The 11,339-nt window shown below is 35.0% G+C and overlaps 1 long non-coding RNA gene and 1 pseudogene across 2 annotated transcripts; both read left to right on the top strand.

Annotated features, from left to right (window-relative positions):
* Window positions 1-1,779: 1,779 nt before the first annotated feature.
* LOC113749243 lies at window positions 1,780-4,716 on the top strand. 2 transcript variants are annotated; one of them, XR_003464507.1, is made up of 3 exons: window positions 1,780-1,873; window positions 3,482-3,570; window positions 4,178-4,716. It is a non-coding gene; the product is annotated as an uncharacterized LOC113749243 (long non-coding RNA). The 2 variants fall into 2 exon arrangements; XR_003464506.1 differs by having other exon boundaries at window positions 4,147-4,716.
* A 3,268-nt stretch (window positions 4,717-7,984) lies between these two features.
* On the top strand, window positions 7,985-9,384 carry LOC113766248 (annotated as a pseudogene).
* Window positions 9,385-11,339: the final 1,955 nt, after the last annotated feature.

Genomic DNA, 11,339 nt, shown 5'->3' with positions numbered 1-11,339 from the left:
TTTTTTTTTTTTTGGCATCATTGTGGGTATCTGGCTCCATGGACTGGTAATACCGTACGGCCCAACTAATCCCACAACGGGTTAGGAACGGCCTGCCCCAAGCATCACCAGCCACGGTAGTAGTCGGGATTCGATCCCTGGACGTGGCTCTCCCCCAACTGGGACTACAACCACGAATGGAGATAGTTTAGTTGATGGATCGTTCTCAATCCATGACTGTTCAGCAGGCATTGGATGGGTGTTTCAAGATCCACTTCATAATACAGTCCATAAAGGCATAAACAAAGCAAGAAGGTATATTCGTCATCTCCAATTTGCACCGAAGCTCTGACTTGTTGGATGCTTTGATATGGGCTAAACAGCTGCAAATATGCCAGTATTTTGGTCAAGAAAGATTCCCTTCTGCTGTCTATCCGGTTCGGAAGTGTATGTTAGGTCCATTATTCAAGACATAGTCTGCATGTCTCAATCATTTGCTTCAATCATCTTTCTGAAGGTTAGTCGGTCATCTGTCAGTTTAGCTCATAATTTAGCTGTTAAAACTAGAACTCTGTAATTATGTGTTTAATATTGTCAAACGTTTTCCTTTAAAAAAAAAAAAGCCATGATTTAAGGACTAATTACACATTAGAAAAACTTTAAAAATTACATGCAAAAATTACCCCCTTGGAAACTATTACTTGTTAGCAGTATGCATACTAAACTATCAATCTAAAGCAATTAAGTATCTTAGACTATCAATTTGTAATACATTACACAAATCCATTAAAAACCAATAATTTTTTTGTAGTAATTTTAAATTTTAATCAAGAGATTTCTCCAATCAAAAGCCAAAGCTGGTCTATTGTCCAATTAGCAAGTTTTGGGAGGCTAAACATGTAATATAGACAAATTGGTGGTCACATCTTGTGAATAATCATAATTTTCTTTAGTAGAATAAAGGAAAAGGATAATTTTGAAAACCTCCACTAAGCTTTCTCCTAATGTCACTTAATGCCCTTGAGGTTTCTAAAATCTCACTTACTTTTTCTATCGGATTGACAAGACTAGATTTCATTTTCAACGGTCATAAATTGATGATGTTACCATTGCATTCTTAATAATTATTTAACCAAAAATCCCTAACAAAAAGAGAATTTTTAACCCCAAAAAATATCCAAATGACCATCCAATATTAGTCCATATTACTATGTATCCAAGTGGTGGTGGGGCAACAAAAAAAGTGGTTAAGTAAGATTTTGGTAAGTTATTTACATCTTAAAAAATTTTGCAGGACGAATTTAAGGAAATCAAGCAATGTATTCAAGAAATATTTTAATACATGATATAATACAAGTTGTACTAAAAATTAAAATAACCTTTTTTATACGTGTGGTTTGCATGTAAAGCCTTTTTATATTAAAAAAATTTATAAATAAGCTAGTATTAAAACAATTAATCAAAAAATAAAGACACGATAAAATATATAAAAATTGCCTATGTTTTTTTTTTTTTTGTGAAAACAACATGGGCAATTTCTAAACATTTTTAACATTACTTTTTAGCTTTATTTTAATTTTTATCATTGATATAAGTTTTAAAAATAGGATAACATAAGAATAGTATTGAAAATCAAATTTTCTCTCTTGCTTTTCTTCAAAGGGATAAAATGTTACAAAAACTGTCAATCTAAGGGAGATAAGTGAGATTTTTAAAACTATAGAGATGTTAAGTGATATTATAAGAAACCTCAAGGGGGGTTTCTAAAATTATCCCAAAAACTCTATACTGCCATCTTGCTCCTCTCGGTCTAGCTGGCCCAGAAGCAGAAAAAATCAAGCAACTTTTTGACTTCCAGCAGAGGAGAGATAAGCAATTGAGAATTTCATCTAAGGTAGATATCTATTAACTAATCAGTTCAATTCATTCCTTTCTTTAATTTTTAGTATTACTAGAGTATTGCAGGTAAATAATTTGCACTCAGTTTTGGGTTTTTTGGGGTTCTTCCTGTTTGAAATTTTGGTATCCAATGAGTGTAAATTGATCCTTGAGAGATCCCCGACCGTCATTTTTTTACTTGGTTTATGGATGTTATGAAACTAAGTTGTTTCTTGAACTTTGTCTATCTGAAATTTGGCTAAATTATAGAGATTTGACTGTAATTTCTGATTGAGAATTTTGTTTGAACTTTCACCTCAGTTGAGTCTTTGCTTTATCTCTTATTCAATGTCGAAAAGGCACTTGCTTTTTTCATCTGTTACGGCTTCCAATTGTAGTGGTTTTGGTCATCTTTTGTTGTATATGGAAATTCTTGAATTCCATGACAGCTGCATTTCTGGCTTTCGAGTTGTCGAATTGATGAATGATGTATTTTGATTGGTCGGTGGGATATAGCACTGAAATTTCTGCACTGTATTTGTTCGGTTATGCATCATAGAATTTTCAAATTGTTTCACAATTTACTGCAACTTGTTGATTCAATAGTGCTGACATTGCAGTTTAAGTCTTCCTTTGTTTTGAATCGTTTGAGTTTCTTAATCAGAACTTCTTTGTGGTTCTGGTTATTTATACAAGGGTGTGAATCCAAATGGTTATTGGTATGGGATTTAGATATTTGCTTTGCCATTGTTGTGCTTACTACTTGTTAATTACTATTTTTTGTTAGCATAAGCATAGAAATTTAGTGATTGCACCAGGTAGTGACTGATTACCCCGAACATAAATGAAGAAATATATATCTGCTGTTTGTATTCATCATGTGTGCTTCAATCATGCGTACTGTTTGTACTTTTATGCCCCAGTACACCTTGCACCTCTGACAACGGTGAGGATCTGTTTTTCACCTCAGCTGTTGTCGGTTAATTTGGTCAGCATCTGTATGTCGTACGCGATATATTCTCTGGACATAATTCTTAAAATGAAATTCGCTTCCTCTGTTTAGGTTGACATCCCTCTGTCACTGTTTTCTCCACCTTCTTAAATCTTTGGTTCTCACATGATGCTAGCCTTCATCATTATGATTTTCTAGGATAAGATGATAGTGTTAGAAACGCTTGACAACTTAAACTTCTGCTTTCAGATTTCTTGAAACTACTCATGCTTTATTTTCTTGCACCTTTGGCTGCTTTTACTGTTAGGATATTGCAGCATACTTTGTTTTGACAAAAATGTTATTTAGACAAAGATAGTGTGTACCATGAAGTTGTGAATTGATTCTTGCAGTAAGAATGCTATCAAAATGTGGTTGTACATATTCAGGTAATCTGGAGTTGAACCTCAATTTTTATAGTTCTGTCGAGAAGAAAATTAAATACTGAATTAGTTTTGTTTTATATGCAGCTGAATTCTTTTCTTTAATTTCCAAAGGGTGGGCATCTGGGTTGCAGGGTTGTGGGAACCGAAATCTTCTTTATCTTTTCTTTTTTGGCATAAATTGATAATACTGATTTTTTTTTTTAATTATTGTTGTTTATTATCTAAATTCATAAATTGTTTGCTTTAGTGCGGTTGGCTTTCAGCATTGGAAGTCCTAGTGCTTGTGTTGGTGCTGTCAGATTGGAATTTCTGGACGCTAGTGGGAGAACTATCCAGGTAATGGAATTATTTTTCCTGGATTCTTAAGCAAAATGCTTCTAATTTGGCTTTGAAGTTTGAACATGATGACAGGGCACAAAAATTAGCTTTCCCTTTGATGGATAATGTTGTTTTGGTGCTTGTTATCTGCTGTTGTGTTATAATTAAAAATTTGCATGGGTTTTGCTCTCTTGTTTGAGTTGATTCTTTTTGTGCAAAGTTCATGCTTTTACTGGGGGAAGTAATCCTTCAAAATTTGGAGATCATAGTTCTAATTCAAGTTTATGGTTCCCTGTCGACCAAACTGACAAGATTCAATCTGCCAAAATTTTCAAATTCTGAACAGAATCTGGCTTGTATCGATTCATAATATAAACCAGCTACACTGGTAAACAATAAAAAATATAATCCCTATGTCTAAATGCCAATCATGAACAAGTAACTACTTGAAGCACCCATGCTCTGTTGTGAAGAATGTTTGCCTATATTTTTATGGCTATCTAAATTGTCAGTCGTAGTAATTAAGTGCTGAAACCCCAATCCCTACACTGTGAAGAATTTATCATTTGAATGGTTGATATTTCATTATCAAAGGTTTCGACTTCTAGATCAACCAATTGGACAGGTCCCTCCAAGCAATACTGATAGAAGCATTCTTCCATGGCTGTATGTGAAGTAGGAAACAAGATTGAAAATCTTGATGTTTCACAAACCAGGAAGGAAAATGCATCAGTTCAGATAAAGGTTTTGTTTTTCGCCAGGGCCAGAGATCTGACTGGCTTAAGTGACATACAATTTGAAGTTTCATCTGGTAGTACTGCCTCTGATTGCTTAGATAAAGTCATTGCCAAATTCCCTGGTTTAAAAGAGATCCGAGGATGTATGGTCCTGGCTCTCAATGAAGAGTACATTGAAGAGTCTGTTATTGTCAAAGATAGAGATGAATTGGCCATCATTCCTCCCATAAGCGGTGGGTAAGTATTCTAGTACAGCAGTTATGTTTGCAAGTGCCTAAATAAATGTTGAATACAAGCCATTCTGTGTAACCCTATGTTGAGTAAAGTCCAGAATGATATTTCAATGTTTTTGTGTAATTTGAGATAATTCAATAATTGGATCTGTAGATTTTTATGGAAATTGTCTCACAACAGTCCTTTATGGTCATTTTCCATTACTTATCAGATGGGGGCCCTTTTGACTAGCAATTTTACTGCATAGCTTTTTCCCCCTCTTAAATTTGGTACAGTTGGACCAAATTTGTCTATAAGGAGGTGACATCTTATTGTGCAATATGCATTTGGCTACTTTTAGTAATTCAGAGATAAAATGACAAGAATTCTTCCACCTTGCTTGTGTATTTGGTTTTAGAAACTTCTGAGATTTGATGGTCTTTCTTTAGTTACTTTTCACGTCCAAATAGAAAGAAAAACTCAAATCACTTCTATCAGTTCCTTTCTGGATTTTCAACAATTGAATACCCTTCTTTCTTGCTCAAGTACAATTTGAATCACTTAGGACATGACCAAGTTTTAGTTTAACATTTATCTGTCATCATTTTGTTCGTTACTTATGGTTGCAAGGCTAGGTTTTGGTGTTGATAGCAAATGTGCCTTGGCAATTTGGGATTGTGGGATTTTGGGCCGAGGTGATGTCGCCCGCCTTGACCCAAGTCATCGATTTTGTTCTTTTTTTTTTTTTTTTTCTTTTGGTATAAAGATCATGGATATATAAAGAAAGTAATCCAGTGATGGATTCTTAAAAATGAAAATGTATTTAAACCTGTTGGAAGTTGATATTGCCTCTGTAGATGATACTGAGAAATATGTGGAAATGCTACCTATTTTTGTCGATAGTAATGTGTTAACATTGAAGAAATAGTTCTCTAAGCAAAAAAGATTGAACAGTGAAGAAATAGTTTTTTTTTACTTCAAAATTTCTATGAAAGGAATATGTGAAATTTTTTTTCTTTTTTTTTTTAACACAACACAAACATCGTTTCCATTAGTTCATATTACAACTGGAAAAGTCATTACATTCGAAGTCATTCCCTCTAGCTAAATTAGGTAATTCATGAGCTCTCATTATCAGATTCCTTTCTACTTTGACAAAAATGACAGGATCAAAATTATGAGATAAGACTAGGATGTCATTAAGTACAGATCTAGCTTCCAAAGGAGAGGTCTCTAGTTTTGAACTTTGCAAATGATGTAGTAGGCCAATACAGTCTGTTTTTGAACATATGGATCCATGGCCTAGCATCCTTGCACAAGTCATTGCCTCTAAGCCTGCTGTTGCCTCTAACTTGAAAAGCTGACTTCTGTTTATACCCGGCTTAGTAACCACTGAGCTAAGCTCAGTGGCCACCAGGGAGGGACTTAAGTCCCTTCTTGGGTTGTAGGTGAGGGTTCAAACCTCTCCTGCAGCAAAAAAAATCTAAGGGTAGTGCTATAGCACTCTCTTGGTCTAGTTGGGTCTGTATATCCACTAGCCATAACACACAAGCCTCATTGGGCTTTCCCTCCCTCTAGATTAGGATAGAATAGGTTATACAATGTATCGTTGCTGGCAAAAAAAAAAAAATTTATACCCGCTTAGCTACTTTGCCACCTGGTTTCTGTATTATGAACCTGATCACACCCTTTCTGGTTGCTTTAACAAAGGATCCATCCACTAATGCACTGACATCACATTGCTTTTCAGCTCTCAGATCATGTTCATACATTAGAATTAAATTGCCAATTGACACCTTGCTTGATCTAATTCCAGTTGAAAGCTGATTCTCCTGCAGATTGCAATTAAATTACTAGTATTAGGCTTTAGCCGGCCATAACTAAGTAAATTTGGGAAGGGCAGATTGCTAGTGGTTGCTCCAATGACGGAGTCAAAGCCCAGCCTATTTTTTGGGAAAGGTGGGTTTAAACTAAAATGAGAAAGTTTGTTAGCCTTGATTTCACTGGATTGTCTCATACAATTATCATCCTTGGTGCCTTTAATGTTGTATTTTTCTTCACTGAAACACTTGAAAAGTTCTTTAATTTTGTATTTCTCTTCACCGAGGGCTTCAAAAGTCATTTGAACTTTTGCTTTTTATCCTGCATGGAACGTTCCAAGAGCTCTATGTGAAGACATGTACTCTTAATTGGTTTTCCAATGCATTTCAAACTTTAATATCCAGTTTAGTGAACTACTTATCAATCAAATAAAGACAAGGCATTGAAAAGATTAAGTAAGCACAGTTTTTTCTCTCAATAATGGTTGTTCGCTATAACTCCCTCGCATGATGTATATCAATTTCTAACAAAGAATGTATGTTAAACATCTCATATCTTAGCAAATTCATCTGTCCTTTCCATCACGAGGTCCTTTTTGGTCCTTTCCATGATAGACAAATTCTGAAGTAGATGCCTAAAAAAAAAGGAAAAAATAAAGAACTATATAGATACTAACAGTAGTTTGTCCTCTTGATTAGGGCATCAAATGAATCAAGCCATTCGCGAGAGCCCGTGAATTGGCTCGGTTAAAGTTTGACTCGAATTCGATCGACATTGAACCCAAAGTGTCCAAGTCGAGATCGAGCACAAAAAAAACTCAACTTGTTAGTTCGCCAATTAAATCAAAGTTCGACTTAACTCGTTTGCAGCACTACTCTTGGTGCTTGGATAATTGAAAAAGGAAAGAGAACCATCATACTTTACTAGTATGATCTCGAATTTTTCTGTTTGTGAGATAGTTAGCCATGACTCATGCAGGAGGAATGAGGAACAGTTTAGTTATGTCAGTTGTTGAAGCAGCAAGTGCATTTCCAAGCTATCCGGACGCTACGGCTGCACAAAATGATGGGTCACATTAATAATGTTCGGAGGACATTGCATTTCTGAAATTTTCGTTTACTTCAAGCAAAAGCATGACCATGACTTTGTTGTTGTTGTTCACAGAGTAAATTTGGCAATTCACAATTGGATAAAAAATGTTTCTGAGAAATTTCGATGGCATTTTTAATTTTTTAGGAGCTCTAAGGGGCTTTTACAAAAATGACATAAACAGTACTTTTTGAGATGCGAAGCATTTGTATATAAAAAGATGGTTAAAAAATAAAAAATAATAATTGAAAACCGTGTCAAGGTCTAAAATTTTTTCTGCTTCAAAAAAATAAAGGTCTAATTTGTTTTCTTAAAATGTATCTGTCCAAGCAAGATATTTATGCCATGTGTATTTAAAGTTTTAAACTTGATTTGAGCATCCGGTTACAAATCCAATCAAATATTGTCATTAGTTGCTCGAGGACAACTACATAGCTTCTCAACAAAAATTTCAGCCATAAATTTGGTCTTAATTTCCAACTCGTAACTTGGCCCATAAATTTCAGCCAGAACCACATGAAATCCCACGCCCTCTACTTTGTATGCTCCATCTCCTAGTTTTGAAACTTCCAATGGCTCAAACAGCAACAGCAATAGATTTAGACTCATTTGATGTCAAAGCACTAACCATAGATGAAGGTTATGGAGTCAAAGGTTTGTCAGACATGAATCTCAAAACTCTACCAAAACTATTCATTCAACCACCTGAAGAACGGTTCACTGAGCACACCTTAATCTCAGAAGAATCCATACCTGTGATTGATATTTCAAATTGGAATGATCCTAAGGTTGCAGATATAGTTTGTGATGCGGCAGAGAAATGGGGATCCCTGCTGAAATACTTCAAAGTGTGATGGATGCAACTCATAGATTCTTTGAGTTGCCACCAAAGGAGAAGGTGAAGTACAACAAAAAGAACTCTCCGACCACGAATGTCTTTCTCAGAACAAGCTTTGTTCCGGAAATAGAGACTGCTATGGAGTGGCACGACAAACTTACCTTTCTCTATGTTTCGGACGAAGAGGCTCAATCTTTTTGGCCTCCAATCTGCAGGTAGTTACCAAAAATAGAATATAAGCACAGAGCAATATTCTTGGCCTGTCATACAATGCAATTTTTCATACGACCTGAAACCGTCAAGTCATGTTGCTGATTCTTGATCGACCCTAAATGCGAGCTCAGTTTTCATTAGCCAGGATCTTTTTTTGCTTTCATTACCCTGCCTCAAGCTGTCTCAAAACCTTGACCTTAAATCCTATTCATTTTAATTCTTCTGTTTCAACAACTAAATTTCTAAAAGAGTTTTCAAACACATTTTGCAATCACATGCTTGGCACTAGGCTATTAATTTGACCTGATAAATCTCATAAAATATGTGCGTTTGCTTGATTTCAGGAATCAAGTACTTGACTACATAAAGCCATGTGAATTACTTGCCAAGAGACTTCTCGGAATGCAAATGAAGCGATTGAACGTCACAGAGATTGACAAAAGTAAAGAATCAATGCTTATGGGTTCAAAAAAAGTTAACTTAAATTACTACCCCAAATGTCCCGAACCTGAGCTCACTATTGGCATAGGACGCCATTCGGATTTATCAACGATTAGTATCCTTCCTCAGGATGTCATTGGAGGGCTTTATGTTCGAAAACTAGAAAATGATTCTTGGATGTATGTCTCTCCAATTGATGGAGCTCTAGTGATAAACATTGGCGACGCATTAGAAATTATCAGCAATGGAAGATATAGGAGCATCGAACATTGCGTTACTGTTAACAAACATCATAATAGGATTTCAGCACCATTTTTTGCAGGCCCAGAACCTTCTGCAATAATTGGTCCCCTTGAAGAAGTGCTTGAGAGTAGTGGAGAAAAACCACTTTATAAAAAAGTTCTCTACTCAGATTATGCAGCTCATTTCTTCACAAAAGCTCATGGTGGAAAGGACAAGATACAATTTGCAATAATATGAAATTCTGGAATTCAATGTTGTTGACACATGTCGTAGTATTCTATTAGCTCGAGGGCATTATATATTGCATTGGATGCATGTTGTCAGGAACTCAAATTCGTCTATTCCCTTTGATTCTGTAAAACATAAGCTATGTACTACATGAAATAACGAGACACTTGGAACTTGATGTGCTATGTACTACTTCAAAACCCCTTTGGCAACACTCAATCTTGGAGAAAAACAGCAGCTGACAAGGCGTTTAGGCTCAATTCTGCAAGACCCTCCATGTCCTTCATTCACAGCAAAATCAATAACATCCCCTGAGTTGGATGCAATTGACATTGCTGGAGCCATTATTTCTTAGAGCTTAGTAGTATTTGGAAACAAATAATTGAAGTTGAACAGTGAGAGACAACTGACTTCATAAGAGAGTTAACTTGGTGGTTTTGTGCATGTCCAGCAAAGGGTATTTTATAGTATTCAGGACTTGAATTTCTGAAAGTATACAAATCAGCTGTCCTAATTATTTATTTAATAGTCCTCAAGCACCTATGCAACTTTTGACAAGTCTTAAGCAAAATCCACTTTAAAGCAAAAAAAGATTAGTAATTCCATTTAGTCTCACCTCTGTAAAAGGAATCAAAAATTTCCCTCCTCAATAACTCATGTAGCCTTAGCAACTCCACATGTGTATAATGGCATAAAAAGGAAGCACAGAGGGAAGATTCCTCTTACTTTCCTGGACACTAATTACTAAACTTCATGTCTAATCTTCTGGCTTTTTAGGTTTCACTGTTCAGCATTTGTATGTGCGGATCAAAAAGAGGGGAAATTAGTTAATATGTCATATGTGATAAAATATAAGCATTTGTAACATCTTGGATAATCACGTGGACCAAAAGAAAAGATCACTAGTTCTTATATGTGAGTGGAATTCTTTTTGCATTTTAATTGTTCACTATAATTTTGGTGAAGTTAAGAAATTTTAACCATGATCACACCTAATTTTTTGGTAATGTTTGGAAAAGTCGGTTGTTAAGGACTAATCTTTTTTTTTGAGAAAAACCTACTTTTAGATTGAATCCACACAAAAGGAATTAATGATATTAAATTCGCGGTAGAAGGCGCAAATTAAGAAAATAGGTTTAACTTTTTTCTTGGTTAACTCACCTATATATGAGTGTGACTAGATGTTAATTTGTCAACTTCTTTTGCACTTGAAAATTCTACACTGCAGCCTCTTAAATCCCACAGCAAACCATGAGGAGTTACTCTAGTTTTGCAACTACGATTGTTCTTCTCTTCATCATAGTCGGTAAAGAATCTCATTACTTCATTTTTATTTTTAAATGTCTTTTTTGCTGTTCTTCATGAATAATACGAGGAAGATACTATTTTGATTCAAACTATGCCAATTGATTAGATTACAGTGTAGAATCATAGAAGACACAATAGACACTTTTTCATATTATGATTTTTACTGTACATCAATTGTCAAGGCATGTGCATGTTCAACGACTACAAAGGAGTAATACAATATGTGAACTCAATAATTTGAAGTTTGTCAAACCTTGCGTGTTGTTTCAATTAGAGCTTAAATTAAATTCCATAAAATCTTTCTCCAGTAGTTTCCTCTTCTCTGATTTCTGTAGAATTATTCCATTGTAAGGAGACTATTCAAAGAATAAATAAGAAGACTGGGTATTTCAATAGGTCAGATCTTATCCAAATTAAATCCAGATCCTATATAATTGGATAGAATTTGGATTTAATTTTTTAAATCAAAATTCTACCCAGATCTAGACCCGATAAAAGAGTCAGGGATTTGCGTAGGATTTGGTTTTCTATGAATCATACCCAAACTCACATTCAAATCAGACCCTATTCAGACCCATGTATACATAAATAATAATGTGTGTATACATACATGCATACATGCACCTGGATTGGATTTCTTTTGATTCAAATCTAAA

Source organism: Coffea eugenioides, chromosome 1 (genome assembly GCF_003713205.1).
Source record: "Coffea eugenioides isolate CCC68of chromosome 1, Ceug_1.0, whole genome shotgun sequence".
Lineage (NCBI taxonomy): Eukaryota > Viridiplantae > Streptophyta > Magnoliopsida > Gentianales > Rubiaceae > Coffea > Coffea eugenioides.
Note: the sequence above shows the minus strand (reverse complement) of the source record. Positions and strands in the feature narration are given on the sequence as shown.